Raw genomic sequence first — 23,612 nt, forward strand, 5'->3', positions numbered from 1 at the left:
ACTAGTTTGGCACTTTCTATTTGAAAAAAAGAAATAGCAGTATGGTTAAGTGCACTTAAGTTTTACTTTTCTGTTCATCCCTGGGAACAGTGATGATTCAGTTATTCTTTCATCCTCTCAAATGCTTAAAAGCTAGATTTAAAACATAAGAGTAGATGTATAAACCTAGAAAATAATTTATTTTACATCGTACAGCATTTTATTGACTTTCAAAGAGTTAAATTTGTGATGTTTGCAGGGATTTCACTCAAAAGACCAATGTAGTAACCCGGAGGGTAGCACAGGCCAGGTTGTTAGTGGAAATGGTGACACGTGGTCAGATTTTAGGTTTGTTTTTGTAGGTAGAACCAGGGCCTGTGTAACAGGTCTGAGACCTGTGGTATCACTCAGAGTCCTTTGCTCAGAAGAGCCCATGCCTGGTTTTATGCTCTGCTGTTACCGTCTTGAAACTATTTTTCCTGTCTTTCTAGAGATACACTTGACATATAACATTATGCAAGTTTAAGGGGTCCCATGTGATGATTTAGTGTGCATATATATTGTGCATATATATTGTGAAATGATGTCCACAAAGTCAACACTTCCATTACTTAAAAAAAAAAAAAAGTATGTTATTGTGCAGAATAGGAAGCATCAGGGATTTAGAGAACCAAAACAAAAACACAAATGAAAAAAAAAAAAAACGAAACAAAAGATGTTTCCTTCCTGATAGTGCTCAGAACTCTTTACTTTAAAAAAAAAAGTTTCTTTGGAACCTCTGCTCTATTCATGTTGCTGTTTTAAGTACTTTGTGGCAAGTGTTAGACACAGATCTCTGTTCTTAAAACACAAATTGTACGCCAGATAGAATACAATTTCAAATCAATGTATCAGCAGACATTAGGTTACATGATTTATTTTATATGTAATTATCAGAAGCATGTGCATAATATTGGACACAACACTCTAGATAGGGTCCTGATCAAATACAGTCTTCATAGCACCTATCCTTATCAGCACAGTTCATATCTTCTTTCCCTAAAATTTAAGCTCAGTGGTAACAACGATGTTTTTGACTTGTTCTTGTGGTCTATGACTGTATTTACAATATCCAAAAGTGTATGGCATATAGAACAAACTCAATAAACTTCTGTTAATGATTTTTATTATCCTTAATAACTTCTTAATTCTGTGGTTCCTGGTGCAGTTTTATTATGCATTCTCCTTTTGCCTCTCTCATTAGTATTGACTCATGTTCAACATTGTCAATTCAGATTTCCAGATTTTTGTTTTTTCCTTGCTTGATTTTAAAATCATGACCTCCCCATCCTACATGAATGCAATTGGAAACTAGTAGTTGACACTACTTTACAAAAAGTGGTGAGAATCTCATGAGCGAAAACACAGAATTACAAACCAAAAAGATTGTAAAACAAGTCACTTGACTGATGTGGTGGTTCGAGTTGATCAGTGAAAAGAGGTGGGTAGTAAACAACTTGGACTTGGGATATTTTCTTTCAAAACTAGATCTGAAAGTGAGGATGGTTGATGGGAGCAGCCTCACATTTGAAAGGGTTGCTTGAAAGATTCCCAAGCAGTATGGGCTTTGTGTGGTTGGAATGGAATGCAAAGAAGGCAGTAATGGTTATAGTATCAGGAGAATTTCAAAGGCTGAAATTCATTTTAGGGTGATTAAAGGAAGAAATGGATCTGTCAGTAGTTTTATCATCCCTGAGAATATTTGCAATCTCGCAAGACAACATTTAGTTGAACAGTGATTACAGAAAACAATTTGAGCTAGTAATGGTCTCCTTTCATGGAAGAAAACACTAATGGCGATGGACAATTCCTGTGAAAATGTTAACAGACAAATAAACTAAAGATGATAAAGTCAGGAACTTCATACTTCACCAGCCAGTCTAGTTTCACGAATACCTACAGAAATCACACACCTAACTCTTGTCTCAAAATATAATTTATTCTTTTATTTCTTCATGATGATAAAAACATTTAAATTATACTTCTATTCCACTTTTAAGGGTTTTTACCTTTTTTTAGCTTTTTAAAAAATCGTTTACTAAAATTTTGAGAAAGAAATTAGAGTAAATCTTATGTATTTCTAATGTTTCAAAAAAAGTGGTTATTTTTCTTCATCTATTATATGGAAGAGATTGGTTTTAATAACTTATTGTAGTTGGAAAGAGCTAATGTATTCAAATGAAGGGTTCAGTTAAATGGTTTTAAATATATGCTTCTTTAGGTAGATTTCCTTCTCTAGATCTGTTAAGGGAGGGAGAGAGAGAGACAAAACGTAGGTCAGGGAGGGGCAGAGAGAAAGGAGACACAGGATCTGAAGCAGGATCTGGGCTCCAAGCTGTCAACACAGAGCCTGACGTGAGGCTCAAACTCATGAGTCATGAGATCATGACCTGAGCCAAAGTTGGATGCTCAACTGACTGAGCCACCCAGGTGCCCCATGAGGAAGTTTTTAGAAATGAGATTTAATTACTTAGAAGCTTGGGTAGTTAAGATTTAACTCTCTGATTCTTTTTTCTGTTACATTTTCTAAAATAAAATAAGTATACATTTCTCCTCACATCTCTGTAAGTCTGATAACCTGATGAGGGGTAACATATATAGGTATGTTATGAATAAACCATGCTTAGTCTTTATTTTTGTACTGTTTACTTTTTACTTGAAGGGCCTTTTTTCTCAATTTAGGTAAAGCATAAATATGCTTGTAAGTCTAGGATCATTCTGAAACAAAGTGTGCAGATATCTAAATTTGTGAATTTCAGAAATGACTACAGAGAGAGTTACATGATGTTTGTTACTTGTAGGCACCAGCAAGTTTTCACAACCCAAGATCGAGGTTAAACACAGAGAACTAACACAATGGCTTTTTTGCATGGTACGAAATTGCCTTGGGATGTATGACCAAAAACAAGCAAGTGAGCAAATTAAAAGAAACCTTAGAGATCAATATGAGGCAAAAGTGTACTATAAGTAATATATTACTGCATAGTTACTCTGAGTCAATTATAGGTCTAGATAGATTCTTAATGTTATGAAACAAAAGCTTACTTGATTCATAGAATGTGGCTTATTAATTATCTATTGTAAAGGCTACAACAGCAACTATTTAGGCCATTTGCCTCATTCCACATGATGAGCTGTAATGCTATTGCAGCCCATTGCACTGGTGTTTCTGTATTGTTTTGTTTTGTATTTCTCTCCTCACGATTAGGTTCTGAGTTCTTGCGACATTCTAAGGTAAGACTAAGCATTATTGTGCTTATGTCAATTGTTTGATGTGGAAGAGTAAAGCCTCTGTAAATATACTAAAATTCATTGAATTTTATACTTAAAATGGGTCAGTATTATAGCTTGCAAATTATATCTCAGTAAAGCTATATCTCAATAAAGCTGCTTAGCAAAAAAGATAGAACCGGGACAGGATTTTAATTGTGGCCACTAGAGATTTGTGACTTGAGCTATTTGGGTCTTCTGTGAAATGCAGTGTTGTAAATTATTTATCTCCCATTTTTATATTTTCCAACTTAAAAAACTCCAAATGAGCTTTCATTCTTAAAAAAAAAAGAAACAAATCTTTATCCTTTCTTCCTCCTCTTCTGCCTTCTTCTAACTTTTAGATTAAAAAATAATCTGCACTCTATTTCTTCTTCTTCTTTTTTTAATGTTTATTTTTGAGAGAGAGTGCGTGTACAGGCAGGGGGAGGGGCAGAGAGAGAGAGAGAGAGAGACAGAGAGAGACTGAGAGAATCCCAAGAAGGCATCATGCTCAGCCCAGAGCCCAATCTCACAACCACAAGATGGTGACCTGAGCTGAACTCCTGAGGGGCACTTAACTGACTGAATCACCCAGGTCCCCCTCCATACCCTCTTTCTAAATCTGTATCCCCCACCCTATTCTAGCCCCTTCCTTTACTATTGGATTGAGACAGACTTTATACAGTTCCCTAGTTACTTTTGAATTGCAAGCGGAAGTGATTTCTGCACAGTTCTCATCTTCCTGGAACTCTTTGAAGTCGGAGACATTCCTAAGATTCTCTTTTCATGGGGCACCTGGGTGGCTCAGTCTGTTAAGTGTCTGACTCTTAATTTAGGCTCAGGTCATGATCTCGCATTTCGTGGGTTCGAGCCCCGCATCTGCTTCTGCACTGATAGTGCAGAGGCTGCTTGGGATTCTTTCCCTTTCTGTTCTCTCCGCCCCTCTCTGTCTCTTTCTCTCAAAAATAAATAAATTACTTAAAGAATTAAACAGAAAACACAATCTCTTTTCATTAACATGTTTTGTTTTTGACTTCAGTGATTCTGTTTTTAACTTGCCATATGCCTTCTCTGGTCACACTTTTTCTTTCTTTCTTTTTTTTTTTTTTTTTGGCTCATTTTGTAGAGCCCGCCTCTCCTCATCCTAGATTCTAACTATGTATGTTCTCTCATTCTCCTGGCATTAGCTCTTAAACCTCTATGGAAATGATACCCAAATCCCTGACTCTACCCCTGACTACTCTCTTAGCTTTTGGTACCTATCTTCCACTCCTTTTTGATTTCTCCATCATCTGCCTCCTTTGAGCCTTAAAACTAAGTCATCTTCCTTCTTTCCCAAGACTCTGTCCCTAAACTTTCNCTCTCTTAGCTTTTGGTACTTATCTTCCACTCCTTTTTGATTTCTCCATCATCTGCATCCTTTGAGCCTTAAAAATAAGTCATCTTCCTTCTTTCCCAAGACTCTGTCTCCTAATCTTAATTAATATATTTATACATCCAGTCAANCCAGGCGCCCCTGATCCGAGTATCTTTAATTCCGCTCTCCGTTTTCATCCTCTGTATCTGTTTTCATAGTAATAAACTATTCCCAGCACTTAAAGGCAGGGAGGGGCTAATGTTACAAACACAGTTTAGGAACACAGAGTTTCCTCAAGATCTTACTCTTTGTAACCTTTCAGGTGGCCATCCTGGTACAGAGTTCCTTCAGAATAATGTAAAAGAACAAGGTCACAGGGCCGAAGCTATCATATATGGCACATTGCTGTGAATTACAAAAGGTTGCTTATAAAATAAATATTCTTTTATAAAAAAATTGTCTTAATACTGGTTTTGTAAGACAAATGAAATTTACTGCTGCCTATGAAAAATTTCTACAATAAGCAAACCTATATCATCTGTGCCCTTATATGTGTAAGAGGTGCATACATTACACAACCACACATCGTAGCTCTAGGTATAGGACTACATTGTTCAGAATCTGACCTTAGAGTTTAGTAGCTTTATATATACCCTTGGTAATTTACTGAGTCACTTTAAGTTACAGATTCATGACCTATAAAAAGTGACTAATAACATTATCTCTTTCAGATTTTTTAACAAGGGTAATTTCGGAAAAAAATATATCTATAATTAGAAACTTCAGATTTACCTCCAGATGTTCTCAATCTACTGATTCAAAGGCACACATCATTAAAGATGCCAGATTGTGAAATTCTTTACACTGAAGAGGAGATGAAAATACTGTTGTTTTTAACAGCTCACCCTAAGTCATTGAAACTTTCGTCTTTCAGAATATTTCATTTGAGGACATTCCAAAAGAACTAGAGGAACAGTTGCCCTAAGTTTTCCAGTGACTAAATGTATAGCTCAGAACCTAATGTTTATATCTGAATGCTGCTGCTAGCTATTTGCACAGAACAAGGAGAAGGCTTTTAAGACACTACAGGGAAATGACTTGGCTTCACCATTTCCTTGTTATGATCATATTTTATTTTTCTCCTACTTCAGCGTCAGAAAACTACTGGTCATGGGCCATATCAAGCCTGTGTACGGTTTTTGTAAATAAAGGTTAATTGGGACACAGCTACACACATTCATTTATGTATTGTCTTGCCTGCTTTCCCACTGCAGGGGTAGAGCTGTGTAGTTGTCACAGAGGCCTGGTGGCCCACAAGCGTAAAATATTTACCATCTGGCACTTACATATAATTTGCGGGCCCATGCCTTTTAGATATTTTTAAAATATTGCTTCACTCAAACTTCCATTTTGCCCAATTCCACACAAAGAAAAAAACAAAGATTGTATTGATCTGGAATATAGGGAGTCTTACTCTTTCTTCTAGAATATCTTTTATTGATGAACAGTAGAAACCTATATGCATTATGCTGCCTTAAAAACGTACAGTTCCTTAGGTTTTACTAAAAATAAAACAAGGCAAATGAAAAAGCCCTAAGGCAGACAACTTGGTCCTTTTCACCAGGTTACTGGCATTATCTAGAAAGCTTCCTATGTGACATAAGCTTTTAGTAACTTATCTTTTCTCCTTTTTTGATATTAAAAGGTGATAGTGGGGGAAAACCCATTTAATATTCAAAGAACCATCTTTTTGATGACATAGTGAGTGACTTCGTTCACTGTTTAATACAAATATTGCTTGAAACTCGGGGGATTCTGTTAGTCCCTATTTTGTTCATTAAAGCGAGTGTTTGAAACCATGCATTTCACATGGGAAAATAGTCTCTATTTTCCAAGATTTCTAATATAATAATGTATGTTAAAAACTTGGTAATTGTTTCTCAATTAATCACTGTCTTTATTTTAAAGATTAAGCTCATTATTTAGAATATCTCAAATTATTTCAATTTACCCTTCAAAAAGTCTCTTTAATACTCAATTTCCTATTTTCTTTCAATTACTTAATAGCTTCTGTGTATTACTCCTTATTCATTAAAATGAATAAAAATTTAACCCTACTCACCTTTCTTTTGCCTCTGACTTAAAAGAATTGTACCAAGAAGATTTGTAATTTAAAAACATTTTTTAATGTTTATTTTTGAGAGTGAGAGAGAGAGAGAGAGAGAGAGAGAGCAAGAGGGGGCAGAGAGAAGGAGAGACCCAGAATCTGAAGCAGATTCTGGGCTTTGAGCTGTCAGCAAAGAGCCTGATGTGGGGCTCGAACTCATGAGCCGAAGTCAAATGCTTAACCAACTGAGCCACCCAGGCACCTCTAGAAGATTTATAACTATAAAGCTAGTTGTCTGGTGTTATTTGGATGTGCAGATACACCTAAAGGTGTAATTAGTTATGAAGCACAAGAATATATCCTAAGCCTTAAGAAATTTACCTTCTTGTGAAGCTTTCCAGTGTCCTAAACCAATGGCTAGTGTTGGGCCTTAACTAGAAGTGCATTCTCTAAGAAGTTTGCTGTCTCTTAAGACTTTCTTTGCAATGTGTTTTAGAGTCAAGTCATGAAAGTTAAGTTTTTCTATTTTAACTATGAAGCAGTTAAAAAATAGTTGGGGATCCAATATAGAAATCCCTCAAGTTAAGTGAAAATGGGAGCAGAGTGAAATTCCTTTTTAAAAGAAGAAATTGCTTTTTAAAAATATCATTTCAACTGTTACCAAAATAGAGCTATAATCAAAGTGCAATAGGATATATTTTCATATACAAGCATAGTTCAAAGCAATCTAGTTCTGGTTTCTGCTCCTATCACTGTTATAAGGACTCATTTTTTGCTGGAAATCTAAATCTAAAGTCATTGTAGTTTGGGAGCAAATATAAGACATTTGAAGTTAGAATTTAGTCTGGATCCCTAAAATGTTCAGGACCATGTATCTTTTTTTGAAAAGGCTTCAGACCAAAGTATAGTGTTTTGTTGTTGTTGTTTTTATTTTTATTTTTTAAATATTCTATTGTAGGCCATGTTCCTGTGATGCTTAGAAAGTTACCTACTCTGGGGACCGTAGTTTATCAGTACAGAGACATGGAAGAGATGTCTATACTCTTATATGAAGATCACTGCTCACCAAAACAAATAGCATATTCATGCCTAGAATTTGAAGTAATTGGAAGCCAGGGTGAAGTATTTATATACAGTAAGTATAGTCTAAGATGAAAAACATGGTTTGGTGAAAATTACAAGATGTTAAGGTTGGACAAGACAGTCATGAGAAGCCATTCATCTCGCAGTTTGTGTAAGGTGGAAATACTAGAAAAGAGGACAGCCTTGTTGCATGCACATCCCAGTTGGGAAAAGGCCTATTAGTCAACTGAATGATTAGGCTTTGAAGTTTAAGGCCATTAGGGTTTGGAATGTTTGAGATGAAAATTCTGAAACAATCAGCTAAGAATTTAGTTGTAAATTCTGTGGGAAACTATAATATGATTCTAGGATATCTGACATAAAGTAAAAGTTGAGAAGTTTTCTGATACTTGTCTTTTATATCTTCATAAAGAGTAGTGTTTTCCTTTTTGTTTTGAGAGAAAAAATGATCAAGCCTCATTTTAAGGTCCATGTCAAAATTCCATGAATCGAAAGAGAAGAACTTTAAAGAAAATAGGTGCTCTATTCAAGTTTCTTGTTTTGGTTAGAGGTTCAGGGCTCACAGTGTGGGAGGATATGATCTATTACCCGGAATGACTTATTGATGGCACCAATGGGTAGAATTTTCTTTCTTTAAATGTTTTTATTTAATTTCCACTTAGTTAACATGCAGGGTAATATTAGTTTCTGGTGTACAATATAGTGATTTAGCATTTACATGCAACACCTGGTGATCATCATGACAGGTAGGCTCCTTAATCCCCACCACCTATTAACCCCATCCCCCCATTCCTTCTGGTAACCATCAATTTTTTCTCTGTAGTTATGAGCCTGGGGGTACCTGGTGGCTCAGTCTGTTGAGCACGTAACTTTGGCTCAAATCATGATCTCATGGTTCATGGGTCCGAGCCCCAGGTTGAGCTTTGTGTTGACAGCACAGAGCCTGGTCTGGACTGACTCTCTCTCTCTCTCTCTCTCTCTCTCTCTCCACCCTATCCCCTTGCACTCTCTCCCTGCCTTTCAAAAATAAACAATTTTTTAAAAGAAAGAGTCTGTTTCTTGGCTTGCTTCAGTTTCTCTTTTTCCCCTAAATTCCATATATGAGTGAAAAAATTTTTGTAAAGAATTTCATACTAGGATGGTAAAAGCCTCTTTTCTTTATGAAGGTGGTGTGACTCATTAACGAATCAAGCTTTGTCTTATACTAGAAAGCTATCATATGCTCACTAGTAAAGTTACCTCTCTTAGTAAGAGCTGTCTCATTCATAAACAACTAAAAGTAGGAGCCAAATACATGATACAAAGTTGGATGCAAAACAAATTCAAGATCCTTTAAATGTAGGTGAACAGCACAAGGAATGGTAATCTTGAGATGTAAGCAGTGATTGTATCAGGCCTCTTAAACCATCTGTGCATGAGTAAAGTGTTAGGAACAGGTGAATTCACAGCCATATCTGGGACAAATGACTTCAGATGAGACAAAGGGAAAAACAATTTCACCTAAGCCACCAGAAGACATATGGACTCTGCACTCCTGCAATTGTGTCTCTAACATTGCACATTTTAAAATATATTTTTTTAATGTTTATTTTTTTGAGAAAGAGAGAGAAAGAGAATATGGGCAGGGAAGGAGCAGAGAGAGAGAAACAGAGATGGATGGACAGAGGATCTGAAGCAGGCTCTGTGCTGAGAGCAGAGAGCTGGATGCGGGGCGCAGACCCACAAACTGTGAGATCATGACCTGGGCTGCAGTCGGGCACTTAATCAACTGAGCCACCCAGGCGCCCCTGCACATCTGTCTTGATCATTCAAAATAGAAAATGTAAATCTCAGTTCAGGCTGAGCCATCGAACTTGGCCCTGTTCCTATATTGACTATGTGTCAGAGATCCCTCGATAAACTCTCCTTTCCTTTCCTAATGGTTCATTGGAGACAAGTATACCCACTCCCCTTCCCCCATGTATAGGAATAAGAATGTAGTTTAAATCTTGTTATTTTGTTACCTCTTATGGGATAAGGAGAGAATTGTCCTTATTTCTTCCTCCCATTAAATTAGTCACCAAAGTGAAGTACTGGTGCAAGAGAATCCAAAAGCAACGTCATTAGGTGAATATATAAAAATCTATAAATTTAATTGTTTCTGTGAGTATGCTTTGTCTTCTCAATTGTACTCGATTATAGTTGAAATGGATCTTTATTGATTTAGTTAATGCCTATTTATATTTTGGTTTCTGCATCTGATTTCATATTTTCTTAGGAAAATAACTAACTTTCCCTTAGAGTGGTTGTGAAAATGATCAAAATAAATGAATGAGTTTTAGTAGTCGAATGCTCTCTTCTTTCCTCTTCTTTCTATTGCTTTGCAGTAGTCATGTCATGAGATTAGATAGTCTGTAGAATACTACTTGGGTGCAATTTTGTCTTGTCACAAGAAATTGTCAATCCTTAAAGTTCAGTTTTGTGACAAAACATTTTAGTTGATTAACTTTTCAAGTCTGTTATAATTAACAAAATGTATCAGGTTCTAAAGAAAGAGGTTTATAATGCTCCTGCCCAGACTCATGCTCTTTCTCTTTCTCTCTCTCTCTCAAAAAGACATAAACATTAAAAGAAGGGAGGGGTGCCTGGGTGGCTTAGTCGGTTGAGCACCCAACTCTTGGTTTTGACTCAGGTCATAATCTTGCAGTTTCATGAGTTCAAGCCCTCAATCAAGCTCTGTGCTGATAACATGGAGCCTACTTGGGATTCTCTCTCTCCTTCTCCCTGTCTCTCTGTGCCCATCTCTGCTCACACTCTCTGTCTCTCTACCAAAAAAAAAAAAAAAAAGGATAAACTTTAAAAAGTTCAGTTATCACTATTAATCTATTCTCTCCCCATAGATACTGATAGATACTGCATCCACTCTCATGGCTTCTATGTTACTGATATTCGTATGGCTTCCAAATTTATATCTCCGGTCAAGATCTCTATTCTGAGCTTCTAGACATTTAAAATATCCTAATCCATATCTCCACTTGTATATCTGGTAAGCAATCTAAGTACAATTTGTCTAAATCTAAACACATGATTTCACTTGCAAACCCGATCCTGGCTAGTAATTCTTACCACAGTAAATAGTATTCCTTTATGAAGTTCCTTATACTCCCCAATTTGTTCTTACTTTCCTACTATTCATTCAATCCAACAAAACACACGTTTTGGAGTGTCTACTGTGTGCAAAGTATCGTGCAGAGGATTTAATGGTCTGTAAAATTTGAGTCTCGGCCCTCATGTAGTTTATAATCCAGTCAGAGAGACAGATTATAATCTACCCCCCCAAATTTATTAATACAAACCAATTTTATCGATTTCTTTTGAGAATTTCTAGTCCAAGACACTATCTTTCTTTCCTGAACTAGAGCAATAGGCCTTCACTGGGTTTCTGCATTCACTCTTCCTCCACTTTCTCCTTCCTTACCACAGCTACTGTCTTCAAGATCTCACTACCGCACTCCTCTGCATAAACCTTGCAGGGGCCTCCTATAGTGGCGTAAGATAAAAACTCCTCTTCCTTACAGCCTGTTGTGGCCCTGCCTGACCTCATCTGCTTTATGCACCCCTTACACACTGTTCCGTTCCTGTGGTTCAGCCTTAACAGCCTTCTTCCTGCTTGTCAACAGTGCCACACTCCTTCCTGCTCAGCACCTTGCACCTGTCCATTCTTCTAAAATGGGCACTCTCTTGGGACACCTGGGTGGCTCAGTCAGTTAAGCATTGACTTCAGCTCGGGTCATGATCTCATGGCTTGTGGGTTTGTGCCCCGCATCGGATTCTGTGCTGACAGCTCAGAGCCTGGAGCCTGCTTCGGATTCTGTGTCTCCCTCTCTCTTCCCCTCCCCTGCTTGCGCTCTGTCTCTCTGTCTCTCCCTCTCAAAAATAAATAAAAGTTAAAAAAAAAATAAAATGGGCACTCTCTCCTTCCTGCTCTATCTTTACTTGGTAACTTTCAACTCAAATTTTATTCCTCTCCTTTATCCTCCAGACTAAGTCAGTATCCCCACTAGATCTGTATGGATTTGTACGGATCTGAGTCATTATCTGATTAATATCTGCTGTCATTCCAGGAGAGGGATGTTTGAAGCAAGATCTAAAGGATGAGCTTCAGCCATATATAGAGCTAGATTTTACAACTGTTTTGTTTTTGAGGGAATATGACACGGTCTGCCTTTTTAATGGAAAGGCTCTTCTCACAATGTGCATTATAACGGGACAAGTTTTCTATGTAATTACCTCTGTGTCCATTCAGTGAAGCTTACCCTAACGGCATTTGGGAGGAACAAATTTGTGGTTATGAGAGTTACTTAAGACCTGAACAAGAATGTGAAAACTATTCTATAAACTATAAAACAGCACACAATTTTCATTGCTATTACTGTTGGTAATATCACCAAAAAATCAGCTTATCCAAAACCTGAGCTATGTTGAATATAGTCCGTTCGATTTTACCCAAATATTTGGTTTCTTCTATGAAATGTTTTAGATTTACCTGTTTTTCTCTTAAATTTGTGTGTATGTGTATGTATTAGTGTACTATCAATATGTATACATACATATGGGATATGGACACACAAATGCAGTATATGTATGGTGGATAGGGTGTACGTACAGGCTTCTCTAAAATATATTCCAATCTAGTGTTTAATATCATAAAATGGGACCAGCTCAGCAGTTGTTACCCTGTTTTATTCAAAATGTTAAATTTTAATTCAGTTAAATAATGGTGAATAAGAGGATATTTGGACTCTAAACCATCAGTAGGCTTTGTAAACAATGGAAAAGTCAGATCCCTAACTTGAAAGTGTTTACTGATTTTATAAATGCATTTTATGAATATGCTAAAATTTACCACAGTGGTCAAAGCAATAAACAAAAACTTGTAGGGGATTAAAATGCAACTATTTTTTTTTTTTGGTAGAAAATGTTAAAAAACAAAACCATTGCTCATGTAACAATACCTTTATCTTCAAGTTCATTGACTATAGTTTCATAACTATTGATTTGTAGATATCCAATCTGGACCATTTCTGAAGCTGAATTCAGAACAATCTTAAGGTAAGCTGTTTACTTAGAGAGAGAGAGAGAGTGTCTGTGTGTTTTACAGAATTAAAAAGTCTGATATTGAAAATGATATTGGTTCCATTTTAACTTATTGTAATATTTCTCAACTTAAAAAATATTAAAACATGATAAATAGCTTGATGACTACTTAATAAATGTCCTCTAAGGGTCCTTTCTGCAAATACAGATATGAATAAATCATTGTGCACAAGTACAAACCAATTAGAGTACAATTAATACTAAATAGTGTAATGCTCAATGTTGCTAAGTTAATAGATGGTGGAATGAGCTATCAAATGTGGGCTAAGTAATAGGGATATATCATGGAGTGAATAAAAGTAACAATAACACCAACAGCATTAATAATACTATTTACTTAAAAACATAATCCAGACCCTGTACTAAATACTTTATAAAATGCTTTATGTCATACAATCCACACAAATTTCTGAAGCCAAATTATCATTATTATTATTATTATTATTAATCTCATTTTATAATGAGAAACCCGAGGCATGGCTAAAGTTGTGTAGCTGGTGAGTGGCATGGTTACCAGTTGAGGTCTATCCCACACCAGGCTTTGGTTTCCTGCCACTATATAAACTGCCTGGAGAAGGTGAGAATTAAAGAGCATTTTGTGAATTTTGGATTCAGAAGAGAACAACAAGAAGCGAATTTTTTGCAATATGAAGGCCACTTAACAAAAATGTGAAAGATGATCTAGATATACACTGTGCTCGAGTGACAAGTTGGAATGAAGGACATTTGAGGAAAGCGTAATAAAAATTGTGTAGCCAGAGGAGATGGAGCTTATGGACGTACTTTGGTGGATAATACTAAGTGCTCCAGTTTCATCTTTATTGTCCTCTAACTGAAAGCTACTAATCTGGAGTACAGTAATCTACAGTCTGGTCAGGGTAACCAGTTTTAAAAAAAAAACAATTAGCAATAAAACAGTAGAATTAGGAAGGATCATTGAAAATTACGTAGACCTGTCTAGGCATGAAATGACAGCCTAATCCTGAGAGAGGAATTGGAAACAGAGAGGTATGCTATTACCAAAAGACATGAAAGCAAACAAATATGACAGGGCTTCATGGTAGATTAGATAAAGTAAATGAAGGGGAAGGAAGAGCAGAGATGGTATCAAGTTTATCCTTATAGCAAAAAAATATGCAAAATTGATGAAAGGGAAATATTGTTAGAGAATGGAGTAGTGGTTTTCCTTTCTTGCATCTGAAATGTCAGTGGGGCCCATATATAGGACACAGAAAGTTACATGAAGAAAAGAGGTGAAGATTGGATTCTAATTTCATTAAATGTATTTTTAAAATGTTCACTTATTTTTGAGAGACTGAGAGAGACAGAGTGTGAGCAGGGGAGGGTCAGAGAGAGAGAGGGAGACAGAATCCAAAGCAGACTCCAGGCTCTGAGCTAGCTGTCAGCACAGAACCCATTGCGGGGCTCGAACCCACAAATTGTGAGATCATGACCTGAGCCGAAGTCCGTCGTTTAACCGGCTGAACCACCCAGGCGCCCCTAAATGTATTTTTAAAAAGACTTTATGATGATAACTGTGGAAGGATTAGTATAAAAATAGAAGCATATGGGCTGATATTTTTTCTTTAAAAATTTTTAAAAAGTTTTTAATTCCAGTTTAGTTAATATACAGAGTTATATTAATTTCAGTTGTATAATATAGTGATCCAACAATTCTTTACAGTACTCAGTGCTCGTCATGATAATTCTACTCTTAATCCCCATCACCTGTATCACCCATCCCCCTCTGGTAACCATCAGTTTGTTCTCTATAGTTAAGAGAACAATAGTTAAGGGGGTTTCCTTGGTATTTCTCTCTCTCTCCCTCGCTCTTTCTCTCGTATATGAGTGAAATCATGTGGTAATGTCTTTCTTTGAATGACTTATTTTGCTTAGCATTATACTCTCTAACTCTATCCATATCATTTCAAATGGCAATATTTCATTCTTTTTTATGGCTGAATAATGTTCCATCATATGTATGTCCTGCCTCTTCTCCATTCATCTGTTGTTGGACACTGGATTGCTTCCCTAATTTGGCTATTGCAAATAATGATACAGTAAATAAACATAGGGGTGCATGTATCACTTTGAATTAGTATTTCTGTATTTTTTTGGTAAATATCCGGTAATACAATTACTGGATCATAGGGTGGTTTTATTTTTAACTCATTGGGGAACCTCCACAATCTTTTCCACAGTGGTTGAACCAGTTTGTATTTCCACCAACCATGAATGAGAGTTCCTTTTTCTCCACATCTTTCAAACACTTATTTCTTTTTTAAAAAAATTTTTAAAATGTTTATTTATTTTTGAGAGACAGAGAGAGACAGAGCATGAATGGGGGAGGAGTAGAGAGAGAGAGGGAGACACAGAATCTGAAGCAGGCTCCAAGCTCTGAGCTGTCAACACAAAGCCTGACGCCAGGCTCGAACTCGTGGACTGCGAGATCATGACCTGAACCGAAGTAGGCACTCTACTGACTGAGCCATCCAGGCGCCCCAAATACTTGCTATTTCTTGTGTTTTTAATTTTAGCCATTCTGAAAGGTATGAGGTGATATCTCATTGTAGTTTTGATTTGTATTTCCCTGATGATGAATGATATTGAGCATCTTTTCATGTGTCTGTTGGCCATCTGTTATGTCTTCTTTAGAGAAATATGTTTGTGTCTTCTGCCCAATTTTATTTGGATTGTTTTTTGGGCATTGAGTTGTATAAATACTTTATATATTTTGGATACTAACCCTTTGTCAGAAATGTCATTTGCAAATATCTTCTCCCATTCTGTAAGTTACCTTTTAGTTCTGTTGATTGTTTCCTTTGTTGTGTAGACACTTCTTATTTTGATGTAGTTCCAATAGTTTATTTTTGCTTTTATTTCCCTTGCCTCAAAAGAACCCTAGAAAGAAGTTGCTGTGGCTGATGTCAGAGAAATTACTGTCTGTGCTCTCTTCTAGGATTTTTATGGGCTTAGGTCTCACATTTAGGTCTTTAATCCATTTTGAACTTAATTTTGTTTATGGTGTAAGAAGGTGGTCCAATTTCATTCTTTTGTATTTATGTAGATGTCCAGATTTTCCAATACCATTTGTTGAAGAGACTCTCTTTCTCCCATTGTATATATTTTTTCTCCTTTATCAAAGATTAATTGACCATATAATTGTGGATTTTTTTCTGTATTTTCTTTCTGTTCCATTAATGTATGTATCTATTTTTGTGCCAGTGCCATGCTATTTTGCTTGCTATAGATTTGTAATATAACTTGAATTCTGGAATTGTGATGCCTCCAGTTTTGTTTTTTGTTTTTTTTTTCTTGACTTTGACTAGTCAGAGTTTTTTCAAAATTTTCAAATTTTGGGATTGTTCTAATCCTGTGAAAAATGCTGTTGGTATAGGGATTGCATTAAATTTGTAGGTTGCTTTGGGTAGCATAAAGATTTTAACAATATTTGCTCTTCCTCCATGAGCATGGAATGTCTTTCCATTTCTTTGTGTTGTCTTCTGTTTCTTTCATCAGTGTTTTATAGTTTTCAGAATACAGGTCTTTCACCTCTTTGGTTAGGTTTATTCCTCAGTATTTTATTCGTTTTGGTGTAATTGTAAGTGGTATTGTTTTCTTGATTTCTCTTTCTATTGCTTCATTATTAGTGTAAATGAGTGTAACAGATTTCTGTACATTGATTTTGTATCCTGTGACTTTACCAAATTCATTTGTCAGTTCTAATATGTTCTTTGGTGGAATCTTTAGGCTTTCTATATGTAGTATTATGTCATCTGCAAATAGTGAAAGCTTTATTTTTTCCTTACCAATTTGGATGCCTTTTGGGGGCTGATATTTTAAATACCATTTTCAGTGTATATAAAATACAGCTATGTAATCCTGAAAAATGCATGTGAAATAATGCAACCTGTATAATAGTCTGGCCTTCTAAGCCCAATTCTAAACTCACTAGCTTTTTGTTTCTTTGAGATTTCTTTGGCAATATAATCTTGATTTTTTTAAACTACATAAATGCATATTACTTAAAACTCAATTTTGGAAAACATTTATTTTAAGTGCTGACAATATTAATTGCCTTTCATTGAATATTATCTTGTTAACAATGCTTCAAGTAAAATACAATTTAAAATCACTTTTATTTCAGAATCAAAATATCCATTCATTGTGTAATTAAATATGTGAATTAGATGATAAACAGGAAGAAAAAGAAAGAAAAGAAGCTCAACTTAGGCTACAAGTTAATTCATTTGGAGTGAAGTCTCAGTAAGGTTGGCTTACAATACTATAATATTTTTTATAACATTATAACAGTTTTTTCCCAGGATTAGTAAAAAAAAAGGACAAGTTGAAATGATATGTACTACATAATTTTAAACTTCTTAACATTTTACTAAATGTTTTCACTCATAGGCTAAAGTCATCAGATATTTATTTAGGACCTAAATTTAGTGCTAAATTCTGGGTCTACTGCATTTCCAATAGATATAGTTTGTCTTTTCAAGATGCTCAAGCCTAGGTAAAAAAACAAAAACAAAAACAAAAACAAAAAAATCCCCACCAACAACATGTAAACCTGTTATAGCATAGCGTAATTCTGTGCTATAGAAGCACAGAGATAGGATTATTTCTGAGTCAGTGGATCAGGGCTGCTCATAAATGTCAATAAGGGAATGTGGGTCTTTAAAACCTGAAAGAAGATATACTTTTGAAATTTAGATTTAAGCTTAATCGTGTCTTTGAAAACTAAAGTCATTGCAAAAACTAGTAGGCTTTTGAATTTCTTAGAATTTGATTCTCAAAGGCTGATTTTTTTCCCTTTTTTGATTAAAGTCTGGAGAAGCGTCTTCATATGATGGACTATCTATTTTTAGCAAGTAGGGATTTAACATGTGAAACATATTGCCTGTGATTTGCTACGGATTTTTCTTGACAGCAGTACTATCAAGAATGTTACTTGTTAAATGCATTAAGAAGCTGGCTGGGAAAGCTATCACTTTGTTAACAGTTTTACTTAAAGTAATAAAACCTCTACTATATAAGCAATGGGATGTATTATTTCAATTTATAAAAATAAAGTTGGGTAGGTTTTAAAAAATAGAGAGAGTTCCTTTTCTGGCAGTTGTTAAATGAAAAACTCTAAAAATATAACTACATAACACTTCTTTTTAAATGCTTTTCTGATATGGTGGGAAAGTGAAGACTCTAGAGAAGACAGAAAGCAAAAGCAGCAACCCTGAGAAGAAAGCAAGGTCAGAGTTGAGGAGAGATTGCGATGTCTAGGGCTAGCCCAAGTTGGAGTCTAATAGATGAATCTCTCAGCAAACCAGGATCCTTAAGGACAACACTAAGAGTAAGGATGCACAAGAAATAAACCCACCACTCAGTAGGTGCGTCCAGAAATTGCCCACCTACACTTGACACTGAATGAAGTGGCACAGATTTGCCCTTAGAATTCAGAACCTTTGGTCAGTGTTCACTGGGGCTTGGTGGTAGATTCACCTGTGTGATCCAATATATTTCATCCAATAATTTAGAATGGTTCTGGATTCACAGTTATGAGAGGAAGCAAAAGGAATAATTTTCTGCATGAATCTAAATTCAATGTTTTCAAGGTAAAGTTTTAGAGAAATTAGTTAACAACTCAAAAATTACAAAGAATAAAGAATAAAAGGAACTTAAGAGAAGGCTGGAAAAAGCCATGACAGAAGATATAGTTTTAAAAAGGTATATTATGCTGGAATGATCAGAATTGGGGGAAAAAGAAAGATGTTTAATATTGTATTAATTTTCCATTGTTTCCATAGCAAATTACCACATAGTTAGTGTCATAAAACACAGATGTATCATGTTACATTTCTAAATTTCAGAAATCTAGTATGTCATCAGATATAATCAAAGTGGAGGCAGGATGCATTTCATTCTAGAAGCTTCAGAGGAGAATTGAGTTGGTTTCCTGTTCACTTGGCTTCTGGCAGAATTCAGTTCCTTGTGGTTGTCGGACTGAGCTCCTTGTTTTGTTGCTGACTATTAAGTTGGGGGTTACTTCTGGCTTCTAGTTATTACCACATGCCTTGCATTGGTCCCACCTCTCCAGCTTTTTTTTTTTTTCAAAGCCAGTAATAGTAGGTTGAAATCTCCCTTGGTATCTTTCTGACCCCTTTCGGTTCAGGTTGGCAGTATCTCTGGTTGTATAAGATTCTCTAGAACCCTGTGGGTCTTCAATGGATCACAGGATTCACTCCATCAGACAAGAGGCTCACCAACAGGTCTTTCCAAGAATATTTCTTCACTATTTTTTGGCTTTTGCCGAGAAGGCTGAGGGTACCTATGATCACTTCCTTAATCTCTTTAAAGAGTCCTTTTTTTTCTATAATAATAATTTGTTCTTTTGTTTTTGTGAAGAATATTGGAAAACTTACCACTTAAGTTTTAAATAAAAATTGCATTGAAAATAATCTTTTAATTTTAGTATCTTTGCATATTTGTGATACAGGGAGGTTAAAAATTTCCAAAATCCTCAAGCCCTGGTACCTTTCTGTTGAACAGCTTCTCCATCAATTTCTCTCTCTGCCCTGGCATTTTACTCTAAAAAGAAAGAAAAAAAAATCAGTCTGCACCGTCAACATTTTTCTTGGAAATATTTTCAGCTAAGTATTCAAATTTATTACTTACAAGTTCTGCTTTCCACATAACTGCATGACACAGTTTTCTGCCACTATGGAAAAAATCTCTTTTATCTGGTTGCCAATAACATGTTTTAATATCCTTCTCAAGCCTTCACCAGCAGCATCCTCAAAATCTACATTTATGTTAATAGTCTGTTCATGACCATTTATGTTTTCTTCTGAGAAAATACAGAATTTCTCTATAATGCTTTTCACTTCCTTCTGAGCCCTCATGGGCAGCCTTTAAAGCCCATCTTTCTGCTAACAATGTATTTAAAGAGATGTCAGCTTCCCGCCTCCCCGCCATGCTCCCCGCACCAACTCTGCCAATTCAGTTTTCTCAATTCTTCCAGCCTGTGCCTGCTTCCTGATATCAAAAATCAATGCTGCAGTTTTAGTTATTTGTTACAGCAACACCTCACTCCTGATACTGAAATCCATACTAATTTTCTACTGCTGCTAAGAAATTACTATAAACTTAATGGGTTAAAACAGTATAAATTTATTATTTTACAGTTCTCTAGATTAGAAGTCCAGTATAGTTCTCAATGGATTAAAACTTAATAGTGGCAGAAATATATTCCTTTCTGGAGGCTCTATGGGAGTATCAGTTTCCTGCTCATTCAAATTCCTGACCGAGTTCAAATTCTTATGATTGTAAGGACTGGGTCCGTGCTGATTGTTGATTGCTGATTATAAGCTGAAGTTTGTTCTCAGCTTCTAGAGGCTGCTGCATTTCTTGGCTCATGCACCCATCCTTATCTTTCAAAAGCTAACAATAGTGGGCTGAGTCCTTTTCACATTTCATCACTCTGACCCGTTCTTCTGCCTTCCTCCTCTGCTTTTAAGAACTCATGTGATGGCAATGAGAAAGAATGAAATCTGGCCATTTGTAGCAATGTGGATGGAACTCGAGGCTATTATGCTAAGTGAAATAAGTCAGGCACAGAAAGACAGATGCCATGTTTTCACACATATGTGGAACAGGAGAAACTTAACATAGAACTAGAGGGAAAGGGAAGGGGAAAAAATGGTTAAGGAGAGGGAGGAAGACAAACCATAAGAGACTCTTAAATGTTGAGAACAAACTGAGGGTTGATGGGGGTGCGGGAGAGGGGAAAATGGGTGATGGGTATGGAGGAGGGCACTTGTTGGGATGAGCACTGGGTGTTATATGGAAACCAACTTGACAATGAACTATTAAAAAAAAAAAAAAGATTAGACTTTTCTAATTGTGATTAGACTGTTCCCATCCAGACAATCCAGGATAATCTTACCATCTCAAGTAAGCTTACTTTGATTATATCTTTGAAGTCCCATTTGCCATGTAAAATAATAAACTCACAGATTCTGAGGATTAGGTCATGTGCATCCTGTGGGGAGCAAGGGGAGGGCGGATAGTATTGTAACTACCAAAAGTATATTTAAAGAAAAGAAAAGTTTGAAAACCTGAGCAAGGAACTAGAGAGTGTAAAATGAGAAGTAGTTTTGGAAATGAATCTAATAATTTAGTCAATTTAGTAGAACTGACCCAACTAAAGAGTGAATTAGTGGTCCAAAGAAATAGCTATCAAAAGAGAAATATTATAGGGAGGAAAAAAAAAGGTAGAATTTACCAGAGAAAATATAGACCATGGAATGGTTGATGAACAGAATAAAGATATGTGTAATTGGTGTTCTCAATAGAGAAAATAGAAATAAGGAAAAGGAAATATTTGAAGAAGGAATTGCATAGAATTTTCTAGAATTGTTGAAAAATACTTAATTGTCATATCCTGAAAGTCTAAGGAAACTGAAAGAATATAAATTATGAGAAAATTACATCTAAACACATAAACATGAAACCACAGAATCCCAACAATAAAGAAGAATTGGCAGGACCTAGAAAAACAAGGCAGCTCTGCTAAAGGAAGGACAATTAGATTAATGGTTGACTTCTAAACAGCTAAAATGGAAGCCAGAAGTTTTGGGATCTGGGATCTATCTGGAAGATCCCCTTTCTCTGTGAACAGCTTCTACCTCATTCTACCTACTTTTATCTATGTTATTGTGAAGGCAGAAGACCTTCTTTTATTTATTTTTACTTATTTTATTTTATCTTTATTTATCATATTATTTATTTTTATTTTTTAGTGTTTATTTTTGAGAGAGAGAGAGAGAGAATCAGAGTACAAGCAGGGGAAGGGCAGAGAGAGAGAGAGAGAGAGACATACATAGACATAAACATAGACATAGACATAGACATAGAATCCAAAGCAGGCTTCAGGCTCTGAGCTGTCAGCACAGATCCTGACATGGGGCTCAAACTCACCAACCAAGATCGTGACCTGATTGAGCCACCCAGGCACCTCTTGACTCAACTTTTAAATACCGTGTAAAATTTCTAATATCTAACAAATAGGAGAACAAATAAATGTATAACATCTTTATCCATTTAGTCAACAGATATTCGTTATTAGCTCACTGTGATGCTCACTATACCCCAGATTCTACTCTAGGCACTAGAAATATTAAAAAAAAAAAATCTATCCTTCTGTCATGGTATCTATTTATATCAGTCTTTCATCAATTATAAGTCGTAAGTATAGCCATACCATTATTCTTAAAAAAATGTTTTTAATGTTTTTTTTTTTAATGTTTTTAATGTTTATTTTGAGAGAGAGAGAGAGACAAAGAGTGAGCAGGGGAGGGGCAGAGAGAGAGGGAGACAGAATTGGAAGCAGCCTCCAGGCTCTGAGCCTTCAGCACAGAGCTTGATGTGGGGCTCGAACCCACCAGCAAGACCATAACCTGAGCCAAAGTCGGACACTCAACCAATTGAGCCACCCAAGCACCCCTAGTCATACCATTATTCTTATTTATAAGGTGACTTTTCTCATTTGTCACATAAAAGCCTTTATATCTTTATAACATTTACCTTATATTATTTTTCAAAAATTCTGCCGACTCTCCCTAAATGCTACAGTTTATGTAAGACTTGGTGGCTATCATCAATCAAAAGCAATTTGTTTAGGTCCAAATTTGTGCTCACAATGCTGTTTGGCATTTTCTGAACACTGGGAAAAGTTGTAGAGCCCTAGTGTATCTCTTACTGTCATTAAAACCTATTTATTATACTATTTATTACAGTACGTTTTGGCAGACTCTCCTTATTTCTGTTAACACAGTTGAATTATTTTGGATGTTTAATAACTTGAGTTCCTCATCAATTATATTAGAATGAATTATGGAATACATATTAAAAGCTATTGCTTTTTTTTTCAAGCATGACTAATGAAAGAAAATCTCATGACTTTTTATTCCATTTCATCAGAACAAGAACTCCTTATTCAATAAAAGGAAATCCAAGATGGCACAGGGGATTTAGTGCCTGAGGTTCAGTGAAGAATGAAGTAAAATGACTGTAACTTTTCATAATGATACATAAGCTTTATTTTCTTTCACAGTTGCACAGTGCCATTTATCCGGAGTTTTAGAAAACATTTTACTAATTATTAGTGAATAATTATTTACTGGGTATTACTAGATAGATAGTTATATTTGGAAAATAATATAATTTCTTATGACATTTCTTTTGTAGAGGACAGAATATTGGTGTCAAACAAAATTGGTTTGAATCCTAGCTTTGCAATACTAGCTATGATGCCTCAGAAAGATATAATATCTTCTCTGAACCTTTATATCACCATTTAAAAAAAACAGACTGGAAGTCAGATACAGACATTAATTAATTAATTAAATATAACTCTAAGTTGGCATGCCTGTATTAGCAAAAAGCCCAATGACTCCATCTTGAGTCCTCTCTACACCGACTCCATCTTGAGTCCTCTCTACACCCACTTCCATTGCCCAAGATTCCCAGAGGACTATTCCAGCAAATATGGGCAACCCTGCTTCCAAATCCCAAGCAGACAGAACAAAGTCCATCCACTGCTTTCTGTCACTATGCACAGAGCTGCTATGGAAAACTGGCTCCCCAGCGCATTTGAGC

The 23,612-nt window shown here is 35.8% G+C and overlaps 1 protein-coding gene across 1 annotated transcript in view; it reads left to right on the forward strand.

Moving 5' to 3' along the window:
• The window catches only part of CNTN1 (contactin 1), a 278,819-nt gene that overhangs the window by 83,366 nt on the left and 171,841 nt on the right, over positions 1-23,612 (forward strand). The window contains exon 2 of the mRNA XM_077753202.1: positions 12,861-12,908. The gene's annotated coding sequence lies outside the window, so the exon portion shown is untranslated. The remainder of the gene's footprint in view (positions 1-12,860; positions 12,909-23,612) is intronic.

Source organism: Crocuta crocuta, unplaced genomic scaffold (assembly GCF_008692635.1).
Source record: "Crocuta crocuta isolate KB4526 unplaced genomic scaffold, BGI_CrCroc_1.0 scaffold30, whole genome shotgun sequence".
Lineage (NCBI taxonomy): Eukaryota > Metazoa > Chordata > Mammalia > Carnivora > Hyaenidae > Crocuta > Crocuta crocuta.